Source organism: Leptodactylus fuscus, chromosome 6 (genome assembly GCF_031893055.1).
Source record: "Leptodactylus fuscus isolate aLepFus1 chromosome 6, aLepFus1.hap2, whole genome shotgun sequence".
NCBI classification, from domain to species: domain Eukaryota; kingdom Metazoa; phylum Chordata; class Amphibia; order Anura; family Leptodactylidae; genus Leptodactylus; species Leptodactylus fuscus.
In genome coordinates, this window is record NC_134270.1 from 147,360,842 (window position 1) to 147,384,870 (window position 24,029).

Sequence of the window (24,029 nt, forward strand, 5' to 3'; positions counted from 1 at the left end):
TATACAAGGCAGTGTGACTTTCTATTACATATGGAGTGCGCTGCCTATATTAGTATTAGGGCTGGGGCTTGGGGGCATTTATTTCTGATTATTATAGGTATCACTGATGGGGACAGCTCCAGGCAATGCCAGTATGTGCCATGGGCATGTTTTGTATTGTACCCTATGTCTCAAACATAACATAGGCTCAAAGGATCTCAAATTCAACATGCCCAATACTTTTTTCTTGGTACAGGTCAAACATATGTCAGCAGAACATCCTTGATACATAAGAGGGTTGGCCGATGTAGATGAAATCGGTGGGCTTGGTTGACCTTAGTTGCACTGGTTGTTCTGTGTATGGAATATCTTAAGGTGGTCTTACATATTAGATGAATATTGGCCAAGCCTACAATTTTAGCAGGACCACCTGATCGTCCAATGGGGCGTCTTGACTTTCCTACAGTGGGAGAAAGAAGGGTCAACACGTTCAACATGCCCCGCAACGTGCTTTTGTTCTCCAGGACTGTGAGCCACAGCCAGAGATACCTGATAGCAGCTTTATATTGAGAACACGTGTATACTTAGTCCAGCCGAGCATGTATGTGTTTGTGGGGTTGTGAGATTTATCTATCAATCAGAAGTATGTTCAGCTTCATACGGTGTATGGGCAGCTTTAATGAGCATCTGACAGACCGAAGACAAAACAGCTCAGCACCAAGGACAGCGTCATGGTTGGGACTACTACATACTGATATATGTCACTCATTCTCCTTTTACGAGTTACCTCCTACAATTAATTAAAGTCTATGCAAATAATGTGTAGTAAAAGGGAATGAGATGGGTACACTTTAATATGGAACATGTCTCGGTTCTTTCTCCAAGCTCTGAACTCTGGACATAGTCCTCATCCTGGAGTGAGGAGGAGAAGCATTTACTGGATGTTATGTACTTGGTCCATATAATAAACGATTTAATAGTCTCGGAGAAAGCCTTAAAGGGATCCTATCTTTCAAACCCTTTTTGTTCTAACTAACACGTTGGAATAGCCTTAAGAAAGGCTATTCTTCTCCTACCTTTCGTTGTCTTCTCCACGATGTTGTTAGCTGGAAAGTTCGCTTGAAAGCATTGGCAGCGCCACTGCTGAGAGAGAACTCTCCAGCGATGCCTCCTTCGTCTTTTGGAACGAGGTCTTCACCGCGTCTTCTTCCGGCGGTGTCTTCTAACTTCTAGGCCTAGGGCAAAGCCAACTGTGCATGCCTCCCGGCCACGAGAAAATGGTCTCTTACAATACTGTGTATGCGGCCATTTTTCTTGTGGTCGCGTGTATGCGCAGTCAGCTTTGCCCTAGGCCTGAGGCCTAGAAGTTAGAAGACACCGCCGGAAGAAGACGTGGCAAAGACCTCGTTCCAGAAGAAAATGGATGAGTCGCTGGAGAGTTCTCTCGCAGCATTGGGGCCACCCCTAGTGCTGTTTGAGCGCGGAGGACTGCCCCAGTGCTGCGAGAGAACTCATTTACATACCGAGAAAAAATGGAATTTCAAGTGAACGGCGGCGTGGAGAAGACAACGAAAGGGAGGAGAAGAATAGCCTTTCTTAAGGCTATTCCGACGTGTTAGAAGAAAAAGGGTTTGAAAGATAGGATCCCTTTAAAAGAAAAGGGATTGAATAGGGAGCCCTCACCACTTAGGCGCTGTGGTTGCTTCTATTAGGAATCATCTATTAGGTTAAATGGTTGGGATGAGACCTTGCTTGGATCTGTATCATTGCAGCAGAGTGTCAATCTACAATCGTATACTGTCTATCAATAAGTATTTGGACACCCAGTAAAGTTTGGCAGTGGTGGAGTTATGGTCTGGGGATTGTTTCTCCTGGTATGGATTAAGACCCTTGATCCCAGTGCATGGTAAACTCAACGCCGACGCCTATTGCACTATTTTAGATAGCAGTGTGCTTCCTACATTATGGTGGTTCTATGGATCGGACCAATGTTACTTCCAGGATGACAACGCCAGCTGTCATGTAGTGAGGTCTGCCATGGCTTGGTACAGTGACAATCAGGTTAACCAACTGGACTGGCCTGCCCAGAGCCCAGACTTGAACCCTATCAGGCACCTCTGGGACAATTTGGATCTCCGAACTAAGGGGTGAAACAGCCGACCGAAATTGGGGAAAGAACTTACCTGTCTTCTCCAAGCCAAATGGAATAAAATACCACTAGCCATCATACAAGGACTTGTGGAAAGAATGCCCCGGAGCATTGAGGCTGTAGTGACCACTCGGACCACAGGTGTCCATATACTTATTGGTAGATGGTGTATATTACAGGTGACATATTCTGCCGGTGCAGGAGCTGAGCCCACTCAACGATATATGGCGTTTCCCACCAGCCGCACCATATCTACTCCGTGAAGGGTGTCTCAGGTCTTGCTTTAAGCAACAGGCTTCTAACTTTGGATAGACAAGATGTAGAAAAGTGGCATCAAATTTGCATGAGCTGTAATTGTCATTAACATTCCTATTAACGTATTTATAGGTAGAATATACTTACAGTACATCCTAGGTATGTTCATAAAAGCTTCACATAGCTCAAATATGGCACTTTCCTACACCCATAACCCCGTCTGCTGGTATTAGTGAGAGATTATGTGATATTTTTACTTGTGTTAACAAAGCCCCCCTCCCCCCGATGTGTGACACTGACTGTGTAACCAGAAGGATGTGAATGAATGTGTGAAAGAAGAAGAAACCTTGTTAGCTTCTTGCTCACCTTTTCTAATACAGGGTTATTATCAGTCAGGGTTGACTGATAATAACTCTGAAAATGGCTTGAAATTCTCTAAAATGTAATTTTAGGTATTTTGCCTTTGTTAGCGTATATATTCAGTATTGTGTAAAAGTTTTAGGCATGTGTGGTGGTGGTGGAGTAGCAGGGATTTGGGGAAACCTGCTGTAAAGTTAAAATTCTTTCAGAAATAGAAGGGTTAATAGTTTATTCTTGTCAATTAATAGAGTTGAGCGAGTACTGTTCGGATCAGCCGATCCGAACAGCACGCACGCATTGAAATCAATGCACGCAGCCGGCACGCGGCGGGTTAAGCGGCCGGCTGCTGTCAAACCGGAAGCACCAGGTGCTTCCATTCATTTCAATGCGTGCGTGCTGTTCGGATCGCTGATCCGAACAGTACTCACTCAACTCTATCAATTAACAATATGAAGTGAATGAAGGAAGGATAAATATAAATCTCATCAATATTTGGGGTGACCTTTGCGATTTCGAGGAGGAATCCTAGAAGTGATGATACGGCCCCCACAGACATAGCCCTGATCTCAACATCATCCAGTCTGTCTGGGATGACATGAAGAGACTGAAGGATTGGACCAAGCCTACATCTACAGAAGATCTGTGCTTAGTTCTCCAAGATGGTGGGAACAACCTCCTTCATAAAATGTCTCCAAGTGTACCCAAATGGGATTTGTTAATAATGGGAATTGCTAAAGAATTTCAATACAATTAGAGATAGAGACGTTTATTTTTCTTTCCTCAATTAAAGTAATAAAAAGTTGCACAATTGACTAATATATTTTGGGCATCAGGATCTCTGCTTGCTGTCATTCAATAGACCTCTCCATTGCTTACTATCCTGGTCATGTAATAATGACCCATAATATCTGAAAATGGGCTCCATATTCAGTTATATTTGCCCCGTACGTGCTATCAGGACAAACCTAAAGAAATTGGTCACAGCCGATTCCACTGAAATTGGTGAATTTGGACAAATTTTATCCAATGTGTATGGACAGTTCATCGATTTGGAAATCCATCTCCAAGGTCTATTAGTTACCCTAAAGTGAACGTTCCTAAAGACATAAAGCTGTACATATTAGCATAAGGATGGTGGCAGGGGTTCCACTATTTTTGACAGCAAGAATATCATAGTTGTCAGCAATTTTCTTGTCGAAGATGCCTGAACTCAACTCTAGCAATGATAGTTTTAGAGATCCCATAGAAGTGTTTGGAGATAGATGAGCCTGTATAGCCACCTCTCCTGTCACAGCGTCCACAAGATGTGGGTCAAGGATCTCCATCCTCAAAGTAAACGCAAGTCCAAGAGGTAGGACAGACACCTACCAAAACTTTATGACATGCCCTGTGGATATGGATACATTTTACTGGATGGACATTCTCATATACTTGCGGGCTCACAGTAGAAGTCTTCCTATTACAAACCATGGCTATCTCCAGCGGTCCCATCAAGATCGAATGGAGCAGCAATGTGCATGTGTATCCTTGACCCCATTCGTTTAATCCATGGGGGTCCTCGGCAGTCAAACCCCCACCTATCAGCATGCTATTGTCTCTGTCTATCCATCTATCTATCTATCTATCTATCTATCTATCTATCTATCTATCTATCTCATATCTATCTATCTATCTATCTATTTCATATCTATCCATCCATCTTTCTCTAAAGCTATATAGGGTCCAATCCATTACTTCCAAACTGCAAGTAATCCTGTCACTACTGGGAAATATTGAATTGTATCAGAAATTTTCACTAGTCACGAGGTCACTTGTGATATCGTTTCACTAAAGCCCTAACATACAAGTCATCTGCCGCTGTGTTCTTTGGTACATATTGGTTGGCATTGTTTCAGAACTGGGACCCTGGGTTCAAATCTGATCAAGGATAACATGTACAAGAAGTTTGTATGGTTTCCTTATATCTGTATGGGTTTCCTCCAGGTACTCCAGTTTCCTGCCTTGCCCCAAAACATCCTCATTACTCAAATATTGTCCTATAAAATTTGTCATGATGTATATGTGTGTGAGATATACAGTCATGGCCAAAAGTTTTGAGAATGATACAAATATGAATTTTTACAAAGTCTACTGCTTCAGTTTTCCTAATGGCAATTTGCATATACTCCAGAATGTTATAAAGAGTGATCGGCTTAACAGCAATTACTTGCAAAGTCAATATTTGCCTAGAAAATGAACTTTATCCCCCAAAACACATTTCTACATCATTGCAGCCCTGCCTTAAAAGGACCAGCTAACATCGTTTCAGTGATTGCTCCATTAACACAGGTGTGGGTGTTGATGAGGACAGGGCTGGAGATCAATCTGTCATGATTAAGTAAGAATGACACCACTGGACACTTTAAAAGGAGGCTGGAGCTTGGCATCATTGTTTCTTTTCTGTTAACCATGGTTATCTCTAAAGAAACACGTGCAGTCATCATTGCACTGCACAAAATGGCCTAACAGGGAAGAGTATCGCAGCTAGAAAGATTGCACCTCAGTCAACAATCTATCGCACCATCAAGAACTTCAAGGAGAGAGGTTCCATTGTTGGCAAAAAGGCTCCAGGGCGCCCAAGAAAGACCAGCAAGCGCCAGGACCGTCTCTTAAAAGTGTTTCAGCTGCGGGATCGGGCTACCAGCAGTGCAGAGCTTGCTCAGGAATGGCAGCAGGCAGGTGTGAGTGCATCTGCACGCACTGTGAAGCGGAGACTCTTGGAGCAAGGCCTGGTCTCAAGGAGGGCAGCAAAGAAGCCACTTCTCTCCAGAAAAAACATCAGGGACAGACTGATATTCTGCACAAGGTACAGGGAGTGGACTGCTGAGGACTGGGGTAAAGTCATTTTCTCTGATGAATCCCCTTTTCGATTGTTTGGGACATCTGGAAAACAGCTTATTCAGAGAAGACAAGGTGAGCCACCAGTCTTGTCTCATGTCAACTGTAAAGCATCCTGAAACCATTCATGTGTGGGGTTGCTTCTCAGCCAAGGGAATCGGCTCTCTCACAATCTTGTCTAAAAACACATCCATGAATAAAGAATGGGACCAGAATGTCCTCTAAGACCAACTTCTCCCAACCGTCCAAGAGCAGTTTGGCGATCAACAATGCCTTTTCCAGCATGATGGAGCACCTTGCCATAAAGCAAAGGTTATAACTAAATGGCTCAGGGAACAAAACAGAGAGATTTTGGGTCCATGGCCTGGAAACTCCCCAGATCTTAATCCCATTGAGAACTTGTGGTCAATCATCAAGAGACGGGTGGACAAACAAAAACCTACAAATTCTGACAAAATGCAAGCATTGATTGTGCAAGAATGGACTGCTATCAGTCAGGATTTGGTCCAGAAGTTGCTTGAGAGCATGCCAGGGAGAATTGCAGAGGTCCTGAAGAAGAAGGGTCAACACTGCAAATATTGCAACGCTGCATTAACTCATTCTATAGCTTTTGTTACTCATAATATGATTGCGATTATATTTCTGTATGTGATAAAAACATCTGACAAACACACATAAAAACCAGAGGGCAGCAGATCATGTGAAGATATAAGATTTCTGCCATTCTCAAAACTTTTGGCCATGACTGTAGGTAAATCAGATTGCAAGCCTCATTGAGGACAAGGAGTTATATGGACATTGACAGTCTCTGTACACAGATGTATGGAATATGTTGGTATTATATGTGCACGGGACAGAAATACTTTATTCTCTGTTTGGCTGGATTGTCTTCCTACAAGTCTTGGATATACAAAAAACAGATTCCATTAGAAACCCCCCAAGCTGAACTAGAGAAATCCACAAAAACCTGACGGAACCTAAGAAATATATTCTGCGCCTTTCCTCCCTCCAACTCCTTATAAGCAGGACTTTTCCTGTTCCTTGGGCGTCAGGGCTGCAGGGAAGTGTGTCCAGTGACCTTCTTGTCTCTTCAGATTGATTGAAAGGGTCTCAAAGGTGAGGGGACACGGCAAATGTTTATTTTCACGTGCACCGGCTATTGTCTTGCCCCTGGTTAGAGGATAATTGGTGGCTACAATTGGCCTCATCGGGGTCATAGATTAGATAAATTGTGGTTGTGTACAATGTCTGGTGGTCCTTCAATAGTTCTATTAAAGGGGTTTGCTGGGAAAGAAATATTGACCTAACTTTAGGATAGATCATTAATATCTCATCGGTGGGGCCATTGACATCACGATTATTCATCACGTGGCCTGTTTGTAAATTTACCCTTCACAGTGTACAGAGCTGTGCTTGATAGTGAAGAGGTCTCTCTGCAGTCCCTTCAAATAGCTGATCAGTGGGGGTCCTGGGTACTGGGTCCTCACCAGTTTGATATTGATGACCTATACTATTAACATATACTTGCCAACTCGCAAAAAAATCTGATCTTCTGATGGCCTGGAGGAGTGGGCAAATCTACCAGGTGCAGTAGAATACTCCCGTATCTGCTTGGTTGGTATATTATACGTGAAATGGGCAATTTTTGGGAGTGCCAAGCAAAAAAATTGGCCTGACATACCGAATGTTGCAGGGCTTTATGGTGTGTGGAAATGGCCATCAGGAAATTTTTGTGGGCGAGTTGGGTCTTTTAGAGGCCAACTTAGAAAAGTTGGCAAATATGTTGTAAGGATAGGTTATCAATATTACAATTAAGAAAACCCCTTTAAGATCCTCAGGACTCTGATATAGTTGAAAAATAAGGAGGAGCAATCCTTTACCATTCCCTATAATAGTCCTTAGGCATCTGGGCCTGAGAAAGCCGATGTACCGTAACCGCATCATACTCGACTTTCTCTCGAATTTTACAATGCTTCATTTAGCCTATGGGGGCGCTGTGGAACACTTGTTTGGTTTTTCTCCACACATTATAGTAGATTCCTGGGGTCCCCAACAACCAGACACCCTGAGGGACCTTCCTGACCAAAGGGCACTGTCTTAGACAACCCCAGTTTACGGCCACTATTCATATCTCTTATGACTTCACACTACATCCAGATTCTCAGCTAAGTTGTAGAATAGGTCCCCATTCTTCACCGTCAGTCTGCGACTTTCATTGCACAATATTGGTTTACAATAAATTACAACGTCCCTGTGGTATATGATGTGCCTGGGAGAGCCTGAGTGTTCCCGCTGCTGCGCCCCACAGGGCATCCTATAAGATCTCATTTCTAAAACCCATGCTATAAGATATGTAAAGATGTGAACGGCTTTTAAACTAGGTTATGGCTGGAGGTGCGCCCGTCGGCCCTGCTGGAGGGATCGGCTGCAAATTATACATTCTGCTAATGAGAGAAAAGCAAATATTTAGCAGGAAGAAAAACTGAATCTGTTTGAAAGTGAAAAAATGCCAAAAGTAAATGAATACGATTAGAATGAGATATTATGGAGAACCGGAGCTATGTTTAACCCCTTCCAGCACACCGATGTGACTGCCAACGCCATAGCTTTGTGGCTGTGATCTGCACCGTCTTTTATCAGCTTTGTGCAGTATCAATCTTATTAAAGATTTTGGCCTTTTTCTACAAAAAAGTGTCTCACTCCTAATCTTATATCAAGACAAGCAGTGTAACTTCCAAACACAAGATGGAATAGTCAAAGTCTAGATCTATGGCGGTCCATTGCTTTCGGCGGCTTGATGGACTTCAGGTACTTGATGGGATTACAGGTCACCCCCTAGGACAGCTGGATTTTACCAAGGTCTTTAAAATAAATGGATGAACCTTACAAGATTCTTTTTCCAAACATTCTAGAGGTTCACCCACCATTTTTGAACCGAAAATGCTATTTTTATTTTGTTCTGGGGTCTCTTCAGACCCCAAAGTATAAGAAGTGGAGGCCCAGGGGAGGTGCAGAAAAAGAATAACCACTGACCTTCACTCACCTCAACTGGGCTCCATCTTGGTGCTCCATTGTGGGTATCTTCAGTCCTCTTCTGGAGACCTTAGAATATAATAATATGTAGGTAGCGAAGCCCAAAATCTCAAGTTTGGCCTAACCTGAGATTTTTGGAAAACTCTTAACAAATCCAGCACATTATGAATAATCTCTCTCAACTCTAGCTTGTAGGAACAATAATCAGTAAGTGAGTAGATCCTCAGTCTTCTGCTGACTTGGCCTGTGCGAGACGAGTCTCCCTCATATGGAGTGTGGACTACTCTATGCTCTGCTGATAAATGGGTATATTTACAATGTGGCCGTCTCCACTCACTGGCTCCCAGGATGGTGGCGTCCTGTAGTACGGTTGTCCTCAACCACCCATTGGGCTTGGCTCCATCACTCGTACATGGGCCACTGCATCTGGGCCAACTTCCAGGGCAAAATCTAGCCCTGACGATTGGAACACAAACTTTTTGATTTCCCAGTCAGACACTCATCCTTCCTCTCTGTTGTTTGTGTGCAAACTAACTACTCACTTATCCAGTGATCAATGGGGGTTCCTCTCAGACTGTCCCTCTTGCACCCCGGACCCTGCCTGGTGGTTAAGACCCTTGAGAACTCTGCCCCCTTAGTAGACCAAGGGTGATCGCTGTATACTACACCTTTAATCAATTCTAATGTTGCTTCCCGATCCACCATTGTCCTATTGACTCTATACTTTTTGAAAAATTTTGTCTGAGATTCTGTCTTCCTAATTACATCAGGGAAGACAGGCTTGCACATTCCAGTGAGCGCCCTCTATTGGTTTGCAACACTGAGGCACCTGACTTCCTAATTACATCATGGAAGACAGATTTGCATATTCTTCCCATAGTTCCTTGCGAAGTGGAGTGCTAAAGGCTTAATAAGTCTCCACACACCTATATGGTGGTCTCTCCCTAAGGAGTGACGATATCCCCTTAACCAGGACAAGATCACGAGATAGTGCTGAGTCTCCAGTCCATCCAAACTGTGTATATCCCCTCGGAGCTGGATATAGATGTGCGTCTTGCAGTTTAACAGGCCTTGCCTTGGATCACTGGATGTTAAATAGAAGGCCATCCTTCAGTCCTCAGGGCCTCGGTAACATATCATGCTTTTGCTCAGGGGTGAAATTTGGGTAAAGTGAATTGTAAATGGCCTATTGATATTAAATGATGTTTTCCCAACATTGCAATAACGTTTGCTTTGTTTGTGGGAGAGTTTATTGCTTTTTGGGATCAATAAGTGCGGTAGATTTGTAGGGGGAATTAGCATACTGAATAACAATTAGGACAAAAATCAATGACATTCAGACATATAAGTGACTCCAGGTAATCCCAGAGGCACATTTATTCTCTAAAATGTAATACAACTCATTTAGAATTCCTGCGAGGGGGAGCACCGGAGACCGCCACAAAGCTGGAAAAGAGGCAAAATCAACTTGGTGTTTTTTTTTTTTATTTGTTCCTGGCAGAGAAACTTATTGGGTAGATGAAGAAGCAATAAAGCCGACCGTGAAATCCTGTCTGCAGAGCAAAATAAAAAGTAGAATGACAGGATGCAGCCAGCTGATACGCACAGTTCCAAAGTTTTTCTAGGCACAGACTGGCACAATAAGCCTGAAATTAGGAACGTGACCCCATATCGCTGCCATCTAGTAACATTATTTTCTGCTTCCTTTACAGTGATCCTGACAATGTACTCCATCCGGCCCTATGTCATGGGGCAAATTTCCTATCAAGGGCTGTTTATTATACTTCTGGCAATAATCTAGTGTCAAGGTGTTGCATGTGCAGCCAAAAGCTATTCCTTACTACTCGCCCATACACATGCATGCTCAGTTCGGGCAAGTATGCATGTGTTCTGAAAGGGGTGAGGGGAAACACACTGCAAACTGAAGAATTGTTAACTTAACCAAGTCTTTTTTTCCTGAGATTTGTGGTCAAGGAAGACTCGGAGGGCTCCATATTATTAGATTTCATGTCCACAACTGTGTGCAAGTTTACGGGTCAGTGAGAATGACACGGATTGGCATCCATGGTTTAAACTGACCCATACATTAATACACAGCACTTGTTCAAAAGCTGTATCATCTTCAGGCAGCTGATCGGTAGGGGTACTGGGTGTCAGACCACCACTGACCTAATGTAGATGACCTAATCTAAAGATCAGTGCCGCACCTCCCATGAGGCGACCTGAAGCGACTGCTTCAGGCGGCGCTATGTGAGGGCCCCAGGGAGGGCGGCATTTTTGCTTACCTAAGCCAGTCCAGGACAAGCTGTCCTGGACTGGCTTAGCACTGAGCGGTGGATTGGGGAGGCCACTGGAGCAGCCTCCCCTCACGCTCAGGCAGAGAGCAGGTCCTCTCCATGCCTGCTCTCTGCCTGCGAACGGTGCTAAGCCCCACCCCCTTCGCTTTGCCATGCCCCCTCTGCTCTGCCACGCCCCCTCCGCTCCGCCCCCTCCTCCGGGGGGGGGGGGCTTTCTGTAGTTCGCCTCGGGCGGTGAAAGGGGTAGGTTCACCCCTGCTAAAGATCACTTTCATAGTCCTGTAAAACCCCTTTAAATCTCTCTGGCTGCAGGTACTTGGCTGTATACATAGGCCTCACACTGCACAGCTGCCTCCCAGCTCAACGTGTCTTTCCCTGGGCTGTTCTGTTCTCCGATACGGCCTTGATTTGGCGCCTCCTACCTTCTACTGTAGCTCCTCTGCAATACTTTGGCACCTGATGCACCAGTGTTGCTGCCATTCTTACCAGCAGGCTCCAGGTCTCTCTATGGCACCACAGCACTCCATTCTGCTGCTCTACCCACTTCAGTCCTTGGCCCCTTTATACACCTTGCCTGCAGTCAAACTCTGTAATTTAAAGGCGCAGTATTAAAAAAACATAGTGCAAATATTTTAAAGGGACATTATGTAGCAACTCTAAACAATAGGATGTATACTTACAATTTCACAAGTCATCTAGTTACACTGGTTCATTAGCGTCAGCCTATCCATGGTCGGAAGATCAGAATAATAGATAGGTGCACCACTACAAAAATGGTCATATACAGAACCTGATAGACCCCATTAAAGGGGTTTTCCCATCTCACTTCAGCAGTCTACCTGCCGTTTCTTCTTCTCACTTCTTGTATTTATCTCCACCCCCTCTCAGCTTGCTGAACGGGACACTATAAAGTATCACAATACTTATGCAGATCAGATAATATGCAGATGCTTGTACAGAATGAACTCAGTTTTATCTGTGTGTTTACATAGAGAGATAACAGACTCAGCTTTATCAGCAAATTGCAATTAGCTGAACTTATTGTCCTACCCGCAGAGCTGTAGATTACAGTGAAAGCAGTGAGTGATGTCACTTGTCCTATAACACAGGTCTGACTTTATGGAAACGCTGTGTAAACAATGGGAGGAGTAAGTTCACATAGCAGGAAAACAAAGCAGCATTTCTAAAGCAATATATTTAGGAAGAGTCTTCAATTTACATAAGCTACCAGTATAGATAGGATCCTTGAGATGGGACAACCCCTTTAACTAAAGGATCCATCAGGTGCCCATTCTTTTAAATTGAAACTGCTGGAAAAAATTGCTGCCAACACTTTTTTTTGCCAAACAGAGACTTTGAAGCAGATGTGAACGTAGCGTTAGTTGTTATATCAGATATCAGGGTTGATGCACGCTTGCACTATAAGGCTGTGGGTTGAGGCTCTACCTCATCTATATAGGAGGTATATTGGATTGCATATCAATCCTTAGGACTTTTTCTGTATGTATATGTTTTATTTACAGGATACATCTTATTTATACCCATGATGTGTCCAAGTAGTTGCACAGGATAACCTGCACAAAAAAATGACTTAAATATTGCAAATTCTAAAAGTTGGCTAAACCTACGGCTCACGTCGAGCACAGCGATCCAGACGTAAGAGTGGGGCCGCCTTGAGGGTGCCACTTGTGCAGGGCACTAATCTTGCCTCCTACTATTTGATCCATACTGCCGGTTTCCCTGCCTGCCAGAAATCAATTTCCAGCGTAATGTCTGTGTTTTTCTCTGCGTTGAGCTAGTTAATAACCATTGCTGGGGGAATCAATCAATTCTATGATATCTTATTACTTACGCTAATTTAATCACAAGGAACGCATCATTTCCTCAGTTCACAGGGTTATTCGGAAGGGAGGGAGAGGGGGCTGTTTCTTGTAGACTGGGATTTCAGAGTAACGGCAACTTTTCTACCATGTCAGCTAAAGTGCCCACAGCACTACAATGCAACATCCATTAACACATTCTCCTCCACGACAGTGCCTGAATGAACCCCGGACAAGTTCTTTGTATAACATAAGATGCGCCATTATGTTGTCTAAGTCAACAGCCGATGAACTGTATGGCCAGCATGCTCTAAATCAGAGTACAATAAGTTGTCCTAGGGCTGTTTGCTAAGAAAAGTTGAAGGAGTTTCCCAAGTTCTACCTGTTAAAGGGGTTGTTCCAGATCATACATTTTAATGCAGACAGCAGTGACGTCATGTCCAGTGGTGTAACTGAAGTCTGTTGACCCCGGTGTAATCTTTTGTCCGGGCCCCTATCTCATCTCTACAGTGAATTCTTGATAGTGATGGTTATGGGCGCTAAGGAGTTTAATCCACCTTAGTGTGATTAGGACGATCTGGGGTCTCCTTGGCTTATGGGCCAGATGGAAGCTGCAATCTCAATACTGGTGCCAGTGCTTATGGGCCTCCTAAGGCTCCTGTGACTGCACCCTCTGTACCCCCTCAAGTTACGCCCCTAGTCATATCTACATAATAACAAAGCGGCTCAAGTGATGGCTGACCCGGTGCAGAAATGGAGGGGAGTATACAGGTAAATATCAGTACATTTTTTATGTAACCCTTTTTTTTTTATAACCCTTCCCTTCAAATGGACAATTCCTTTAATGGCTTAGTCTTAGATTGATGGAGATCCACTCTTGGTGTTATGTCAGTCCAGGTAGCTGCAACGGGGCTAAGGGATAGCAGTAGGGAATCTCGCCCTGCACTACTCCCACTAGCTATCCCGGTCCCTGCCTCACGGGTGTGGGTCGGCTGTACTCAGGCTAAGCCTGACCCCGACAGCTCCTCTCTCACTGATACCGTAGGCCTAGAGGGAAGTGGGAGAAGGAATGCCCTATAAGACCTCTAGGGACTGGAGACTAAAGGGGGTCACCCCTAACGAACAAGTGAAGCTGCTACTGACAGGGACTGACAAGGGTGTGCACTGACTAACAACACAAGCAGCACACAGGAAAAATGTGGGAAAGGATTCCCCCAAACCAATATGGGAAGGAACCATACACTAGGAAACCAACACAGGGAAACTGAGTAGAAATCAAAGGATAAGGCAATTCACTCACACAGTCAATTATACACAGAGGTAGGATTGGTGAACACAGAAGGGAAAACACACAAACCAACTCGTTCACCCAAACCTCCCAAAAATCAACCACGGAACTTCCTCTATCCCAGAACACCACCTACTCCTCCTGCTAAGGCCTAGCTCTGTAAAAGCGACACTCAGCACAGAACCATGGGAGGCATGGGTTTAAATACAGAGTAGAGACCACTCCTCCCAGGTGCAAATGGGAGGACAGACTAATCAACCAGAAGATAAAGCTGCCTACCATCAGTGCGCACGTGCAAGTCAGAAGGTGTGCACCAATACTCACGACAGGACAACCCCGCAGCGCCAGGATGCCACCCCAGACACTGCGCAGCCAAAAACTCCCCAGGTAAGAAAAATAGAAATTAAAGAACCTAAATACTCCTAACAGGATCCTCCCCTCAAGGAGAAGACTCCGGATTCTCTAGGAGCATCCTTCTTCGGGAACTCCTTGTGGAATTTCTCCACGAGTCTGGGAGCTGACACATCCGACTCCAGGACCCAAGAATTATCCTCAGGACCATATCCCTTCCATGCCACCAGATACCATAGCTTCCCCCGAACATATTTGCTATCCAGAACTCGGGATATCTCATACTCCCCGGACTCAGAAACTGGTGGAACCTTAACTGGAGACGTTCCCTTCTTGGCCTTCTTTAACAAGGAGACATGGAAGACCCGGTTTATCTTCCACCTTTTAGGTAGTTGCAGCTGCGCCGCCACTTCATTTACCATCTTGATGATCTTAAAAGGACCCACAAATCTGGGACCCAGCTTCTTGCTAGGAACCTTCAACCTGATATTCTTGGTGGACAACCAAACCATCTCACCAGGGAAGAACTGCAACTCTCCTCTCTTCCGATCCGCCTGGACCTTAGCCTGGTGCGACGCCCGCACCAGATTCTCTCGGATACGGGACCATACCCCTTGCAGCTTTTTAGAAAATAGCTCCTCCTCCGGAACTGGGGAAGAAATGGAAGAAAATACTCTGAAAACAGGATGTCTACCACCGGAGCAAAAAAAAGGTGTGGTACCTGTGGCATTGGAATCATGGTTGTTTAGGGAAAATTCTGCCAGGGGGAGAAAGGCAGCCCAATTATTCTGGTTCTCTCGAACAAAACACCTCAAAAACTGTTCCACATCCTGATTCTTCCTCTCTGTTTGTCCGTTAGACTCTGGGTGAAACCCGGAGGAAAACGACAGTGTAACTCCCAACCTGCTGCAAAAAGCCCGCCAGAATTTAGCCACAAATTGCGGTCCCCTGTCCGAAACGATCTCCTTAGGAAGACCATGCAACCTTACAATCTCTTTAATAAACGCCTCAGATAGTGTCTTGGCACATGGCAGCCTGGAAAACGGGATCAAATGGCACATTTTCGTGAAGCGGTCAACGACTACCCAAATGACCGTGAAACCCTTAGACACCGGAAGGCCCGTGATGAAATCCATAGACAGATGAGTCCAAGGTGCCTTAGGAGGTTCCAATGGATGTAGAAGACCGTGGGGACGGGTATGCGACGCCTTGGCTCTTGCACAGACCGAACAATTTTGAACAAACTGCAAGACCTCCTTACTCCACCCTGGCCACCAAAAATTCCTAGACACCAATCTCATGGTCTCTGAAACCCCCGGGTGACCAGCAAGAACCGACTCATGACACTCCCTCAGGAGACTTTGTCGGAGAGTAGTTGGGACAAAAAGCTTGTTTCTAGGTATCTTGGAAGGTGCAGCGTGTTGCGCTTCGATCAAGGCCTTCTCCAATTTCGCGCCCAATACTGCTACCACCACTCCATCCCCAAGAATAGTGGCAGGCGCCTCTCGTTCCTCCTCAGTCGACATATACCGGGATAAAGCATCAGCCTTAACATTCTTTGAACCCGGCACATAAGTCACGTTAAAATGGAACCGCGCAAAAAATAGAGCCCATCTGGCCTGCCGTGCATTTAATCTCTTCGCCGACCCAAGATAAATCAAATTCTTGTGGTCAGTAAATACCTGGACTGGCCTTCTGGCCCCCTCCAGGAAATGACGCCAATGTTCGAACGCTAGTTTTATTGCTAGTAGTTCCCTATCTCCGATGTCATAATTCCGTTCAGAGGCAGAGAATTTCTTAGAAAAGAAGGCACAGGGATGCGTACCCTCCTCGAACTCCTGAGAAAGTACTGCTCCCACCCCCACCGAGGAGGCATCCACCTCCACTCGGAAGGCCAACCTCTCATCCGGCTGTCTCAAAATGGGAGCGGACGAGAATCGCTTCTTCAGTTCTTCAAACGCAGCTAGCGCCTCTGGCGACCACTTAGCACAGTCAGCCCCCTTCTTAGTCAAGTCCGAGATAGGTTTCACAACCTCAGAAAATCCCTTGATAAACTGGCGATAATAGTTGGAGAACCCCAAGAACCGTTGGACCGCCTTTAGGTTCTCGGGTCGCGGCCACTCCAAGACTGCCCTGACCTTCTCAGGGTCCATCTCGAACCCCTTGTCCGATAGGATATAGCCAAGGAAACATAATTTATTGACCGCGAACACACATTTCTCCAGCTTAGCACTTAATTGGTTAACCCTCAGGAGATCTAAAACCTCTCTCACTCTCTCCCAATGAGTCTCCAAATCCGGGGTGTAAATGAGTATATCGTCCAGATAGACCACAACCCCCCTCCCTATGACGGCACTTAGTACATCATTAATAAAATTCTGAAAAAACGCAGGCGCATTGGTTAGACCAAAAGGCATCACAAGATTCTCAAAGTGTCCTAGGGGTGTGTTAAACGCTGTTTTCCACTCATCCCCCTTCTTGATTCTCAGCAAGTTATACGCCCCACGTAAATCTATTTTACTAAACCAGCAGGCTCCCGTAATCTGGCTGAATAGATCCGAGATCAACGGAATGGGATAGGGATTCCGCACCGTGATTTTGTTAATCTCCCTAAAATCCAAACAAGGGCGCAACCCTCCATCTTTCTTCTTTACAAAGAAAAACCCCACTGCTACTGGGGACTTAGATGGGCGAATATGCCCCACCTCTAGACTCCCCTCAATATACTCCTTGAGCGCCTCCCTCTCCGGAATAGTGAGATTGTACAACCTTGTCTTGGGTAACACTGCATTAGGTATAAATTTAATCGAGCAATCATAGGTGCGATGTGGTGGTAATGTCTTGGCTGCCCTTTCCTCAAAGACCTCCCTGAACTCACATATTTCTTGAGGCAAATTGTCTATAGACAAAGACATAACGGATATGGGCAGACATCGACCATTACACCCCTGCCCCCAAGAAACTACTGACTCGGTCTCCCAGTTGATAATAGGGTTATGCTGCATCAGCCAGGGCCACCCCAAAACTACTTGTGCTGGTAACTTAGACAACAAGAACAAGTCAATCTCTTCCCTGTGGCCACCCACAATAAACTCCAAACCCTCCACCTGTTTGGAGATGACAGCTTGCTGTAGAGGGGTCTTATCAATAGCCCACACCGGTATCTGAGACTCCAAGACCAAAGGACTCACCCTTAATTGCTCACAAAACTCTGAGTCAATAAGGTTGACTGCCGAACCACAATCAACCAAAATCCGGCACTTTTGCCCATTTACCCATCCTTCAAGGGTCAACCCGGCAGTCTGAGTACAGGAAATATGCACACCTCCCTCCTTAGTAGGTTTTCTCCCTTTACCCTCAATAGACCTGGGGTTATTACTCTCCTTGGCGAACCATTCTCTGGAGGGGCATACCCTTGCTACATGTCCCATCCCTCCACACACAAAACAGCGTACTGTGCGGGACCCTTCACTCTTGGGTCTTGCACTTCGCACAGTGGCCCCAATCTGCATGGGTTGGTCCCCCGGGTCCTCTCTAAAAACAGAGAATTGAGGAGGGCTAAGCCCCCCAGGACTCTTGTCTCTACGCTCCCGGAGGCGCCGTCCAACTCTAATTGCCTGCTGCATGGCCTCATCTAGATCTCCCGGAACAGGGTGAGAAACTAGATGGTCTTTAACCTGGTCCGAGAGCCCTGTCTCAAACTGACTAAGTAGAGCGGGGTCATTCCAGTGTACTTCTGCTGCCCACCTACGAAACTCTGTGCAATATTTCTCTATAGCTTGATCCCCTTGCACCACACGTCGTAGGTTATACTCAGCCGTGCGTACCCTGTCTGGGTCGTCATACAGTAACCCCATTGTGGAGAAAAACGCCTCTACAGTTAGTAAGCAAGCTGAGTCGGCTGGTAACGAATGTGCCCAGATGAGGGGATCATCTCTCAATAAAGTAATAATAATCCCAACTCTCTGTACCTCAGAACCGGAGGAAAACGGCCGTAGCCGGAAATACAAAAGACAGTCCTTTTGAAATCGGAAAAAATCTGACCTCTTACCTCGGAAGGGTTCAGGTAAGCTGACTTTCGGCTCCAGAGGCTGACCCACAGGGGCGCTACTCACCTGCCTCTGTATGCCCTCCACCTGAGAGGCTGTGTGTTGAGCCAACTGCTGTACTTGAGATACGCCAGAAGCTTGGATGGCATCCATTCGTAGCTTGATCCCCTCCATCTCAGTGGAAATCTGCTGCACCGCCTGGTACAACTGTTTCAGGTCCGTCATAATGCAAACGAACCTTTTTTTTTTTTTTTTTTTTTTACCGGCTGAGTGTACTGTTATGTCAGTCCAGGTAGCTGCAACGGGGCTAAGGGATAGCAGTAGGGAATCTCGCCCTGCACTACTCCCACTAGCTATCCCGGTCCCTGCCTCACGGGTGTGGGTCGGCTGTACTCAGGCTAAGCCTGACCCCGACAGCTCCTCTCTCACTGATACCGTAGGCCTAGAGGGAAGTGGGAGAAGGAATGCCCTATAAGACCTCTAGGGACTGGAGACTAAAGGGGGTCACCCCTAACGAACAAGTGAAGCTGCTACTGACAGGGACTGACAAGGGTGTGCGCTGACTAACAACACAAGCAGCACACAGGAAAAATGTGGGAAAGGATTCCCCCAAACCAATATGGGAAGGAACCATACACTAGGAAACCAACACAGGGAAACTGAGTAGAAATCAAAGGATAAGGCAATTCACTCACATAGTCAATTATACACAGAGGGAGGATTGGTGAACACAGAAGGGAAAACACACAAACCAACTCGTTCACCCAAACCTCCCAAAAACCAACCACGGAACTTCCTCTATCCCAGAACACCACCTACTCCTCCTGCTAAGGCCTAGCTCTGTAAAAGCGACACTCAGCACAGAACCAATGGAGGCATGGGTTTAAATACAGAGTAGAGACCACTCCTCCCAGGTGCAAATGGGAGGACAGACTAATCAACCAGAAGATAAAGCTGCCTACCATCAGTGCGCACGTGCAAGTCAGAAGGTGTGCACCAATACCCACGACAGGACAACCCCGCAGTGCCAGGATGCCACCCCAGACACTGCGCAGCCAAAAACTCCCCAGGTAAGAAAAATAGAAATTAAAGAACCTAAATACTCCTAACACTTGGCACCCTTATGATCAGCTGTTTGAAGGGTCTGTGCAATCTCTTCATTTTCTACCCTTCCTACATGGTATACTCTTTTTAGAGTATTGCACGTAGTCCCATCTCCATGATGTAATATCGGGGATAGTAGTTACTGATAGCTGGACCAAAGTAAAGAATCTTTACCATTGAATATACATTGAGCCAATGAGGCTTCAGGCACTTGAAGGAGTTGTTCAGGAATTATAGAAAACCTGCTCTGCCCTGACCTGGGTGGGTGTACAACAAAAATAATTCATACTCACCAATCCCAGAGGTCTATTGTACAGACCTGGGCCCCGTTATCAGGCAGGGCTGGAAGCTGAGGGGCTCACACAACCTGATTGGTGTCAGTGGTCTCTGGTAAGGATATATTTGAGTGATGTCACCGATCCCTATCTAGTAACTGCTGAGGTCAGTGATTGGTTTCAGAGATCATATAAGCCTCTGCACTTCCACACCAGCAAGCTCAGGACAGAAAGGGGACCAGGCCTGTACAACAGAGCACTGGCGATAGGCGAGTATGGCTTTTATTTTGCAATCATCCCGGGTACCCCTGAGTTTGCTATAATTCCCAGACAACTTCTTTTATGGAAGGTGCCCACGGAAATTATTTTGTGATCCTGTAGTACGACCACATTCTCTGCACTCTCTTAGTTATACCTAAGTAAAGAAGAGTTCACACACTTATCAAGCATTGCTTGCCCTACTGATACTAAGACATATTGTAACGTCTCTGCCTGTTCGGGTCTCTGCGCCACCCTCCACTCGCACACTGTGGCGCAGAAGGCGTGTTCAGTTTGATTCTTTGCTTACAGTTCTTTGTTGCTCTATGTGAACACTGATCTATTACTCACCCGTCTCCTGTGCCTTGTGTTTCTCTGTTCATCAAATAGTTAATCTTAGCCTTGCCTGTGTGATTGACAACCTGTCTACCAGTCAAGTCTGTGGCAGGTCCTGGACCTCCTATATACAGGTCATCATCCCATACAGATTTACTGGCTATTGTGATTCTGTCCTGTGACTTTGTCCTTGATAAGCTCCTATTTCGGCTATTGTAATACTGACCTCTGACCTTTGGCTTCCCTTGTGACTACTCTTTTGGATTACGATTTTGTACTGCTTTGTCTCTCTGGCTTTGATCGTTGGCTTGCTGACTTCCCTTCTGTGTTGTTTTGTCCTGTCTTGTTCTGTGTCTCACTTATTCAGAGAAGGGACTGTTGCCCAGTTGTCCCAGTCATAAGGACAGTGTAGCAAGTAGGTAGGGACAGGGGCTGGGTCAAGTTTAGGACTCACTGTCTCTATCATCCCTTCTTCTTGTTTTCAGCAGCAGCCACTGAGGAATTGCACACATATCTTGCACTTGTGGTCTTCCAAATTTGGTGACTGGTCTTCACTCAGTAGCTGGTTCACTCCGGCTTTAGAGGGAAAATGACATGAATATTTTTATTAGTGCTCACAGCAGACTGAGTACCGACACTTGTAGTCAGCAGAGACACTTCTATAAATGAATGGCGGTCACACAAATATATTTACTTGTATATTTTCTCAAGTGCTGCAACATGGCCATATTTGGAAATATGTGGCCAAATTTTGCCCTATAATTCCCCGCAGAATAAGCTTGTTACAAAATGCCTTTAGCTTCAAGCCAATTGCTGCCATTTTGCTGACTTTCCTTCTCTCTCCGACCACTTCCTGTATTTTATAAGGTCATTTGGTGCAGAGATTACATGTGGTCAGTGTTTTTTCAATGGAGAAAATAAACAGTTTAATAGACACGTGATGTGAATACCTTCCAGGATTCTTCTTACCTAAATATCCTGTCTTCCTAGTACACATAGCTGAGTGCGTTTGTCTCTAGCTTTCCAATACACAGTGAAATGTGCCCCTTACAGCCCCGTAATTGGCAGATATTAAAATATATATCTTTTAACATACCCTAATACGCAGGCATTAAGCTGATGGAATTAATGTTGATGAAAAGTAGAGCTTTCCTTCAGTGAGCACCCGTCTACCATGGAGAGCAGTAGATCTTCAGCTGCCTGTTACATTAGCGTCCTTCATCAGTCACCATCACTGTACTCCGGATGACAAATGCTCAAATGGTTTTCAATTCATCAGGAGCTATCTATCCTCAATACACTTGTACTTGTTAACTATGCATCCCATAGTCGTTTTACATACCATTGAAATTTTTGGTAATTGCAGGGTTGCAAGGGGTTAAATCCTACTAATATTATAGTTGTGAAAGTTTGGATGTTTTTGTGTTTGTTACCCGATCACGCAAAAACGACTGAATGGATTTGGATGAAATTTGCCACATATATAGTTTGTAACCTCGATTAACACATAGGCTACTTTTTATTCCGGTAAATGACATGGCTTCATGACTGTTATGAATTCATGTTCATATACTATATTACACTGCTCTTTGCTGCAGCTTATCTTTGCTGATTGCAGGTTACGGATAAAGCCAGGTCTGTTATCTCTCTATGTAAACACACAGATAACACTGAGTCCGTTGTGTACAAGCATTTGCATATTATTTGATCTGCTCCAGGCAGCGTACTGACAAACCCTTTAATTCAAATAGGTAGTTTGCCAATGTTAAACATGGTGGGAAAAAGAAAATCTAATTTGTCACAAAATTCTAAAACAACGAGAGCTATGAAGGTAGCCAGAAGTCTCAGACTTCTCCTCAAGCGGAGCTCAGGGGAATCATTGATGCCAACAACACGCTCATTATATTGTGTCCCAGCGAGCTGCTGAGATTCCTGAACAATCACAGGCACGGCGCAAGGAACAAGTTCAGCAACAGGACAGCTTGAGAGCTGCTGAAACACCAGAGAAGGTGAACCATCGACAGCAGCAATTTGCTGAATATAGGTGAATCATCAACAGATGAAGTCGTGGGTAGAGGCTAGTAGATCATATAATCTAAAACGATAAGTTGAGTTTATTTGCACTTGATATTGCTCACTTAATACCTTTAATTACAGAGTTTAGCTGGAGGGAAAACTTAAAGGATGGTTTTAGGGCAGGGGAATATCTCAGTCCCAGACTAATTGGCCGGACACACTCATGTGGCAATGGGGCCAAAACATTCACGGAGGTGGAGTTACAAAAACTCCACACTTTGCATTGTCACGGTGCTTATGGCCTCTGAGTAAGCTGAGCTGCAAGAAGAAACAGACCACAACCATTGTGCACATTTTTCAAAAGTTGGCACAGTGTTAAAGTCCCCAAACACTGCCAGCGAGAACCAAAAGAGCCCAGAGACAAGGGACTGCAGCTGGAGGAGGTAATCGCAGCGGAACTGCTAGGAGAGGAGTACATCGGGTTAGAGGTGCCTGTACAGGCTAAATAAGGAATGCCAAGGTAAGAGACCAATAGATGGCTCAGTACCAGGGGCAAGTTGAAAACCAGAAATTGTTAGGAGGCAGCTGTACAGAGTCAGGCTACAACTCAACACCTTCAGCTGGAGCGTTGGCACACTGGAAACCAACAAAATAAGAAAGAAAATGTGTTTAACAGGTGAGAACTTTGTCTCAATTCCCAAAGAGATAACAGCTTGTGAGTCGAGAAAAATGCTGAATTGTATAAGTAAAAGAACCAATCTGTTGTTTGTATGAATTTCCCTGTACCTTACAAAATATCTTGCACGGTGCGGCCTTCTATTGCTGTAGTCTACCAACAATACATTAGGCTCTCTACTTTACCTTATATGCTGACTTTTTTCCTCATTTTTTTGGCTGTTAATAACATGAATGAGTAAAGAAAATTGTCTCGGAACAAAAGACATACATAGCATAATGGCAGACCATGCAGCTGCTACGGTGCCTTTGGAGAAAGATAGCTGAAACGCGTTGTTCCCATGCCGTTTGAACCTCTACAGGACTCTCTTCTCTAGAAGAAATGTATTTTTAGCAAGTAAAGAAGTGAGGAATGTTGGAACTCAAGCGGTGGCTGTTGGCTCTGTATTGCCTCACCGTTAGAGTCTTCCATAATTCTTGGCAGTACCACACAGGCCAGCATGAATCAAATCAAACAGGCTTTATTGGCACGTCCGTATAGATATTTGGCATTGCCAAAGCTAGTAAAGTGTGTGGGGGGGAGTTGGAGTCGGGGGGGGGGGGGGGGAGTGGTGGGGATGTGGGTGTGAGGTGGTTGATTTGGGGTATATCAGTCCATGGAGTCTCATCTTCCGCTTAGTTGGTGGCCGCTATATGGGGAGGTGGGGTGGGGTGGGTGGTTTGGGGTATAACAGTCCGTGGGGTCTCATCTTCCTCTTAGTTGGTGGCCGCTATATGGGGAGTTGGGGTGGGTGGTTTGGGGTATAACAGTCCGTGTGGTTTCATCTTCCTCTTGTTTGGTGACAGCTGGACACGTATTGGGCAGCGATTTCCACAGTGGCCTCTTCTTCTCCCAGTAGGATGTAGA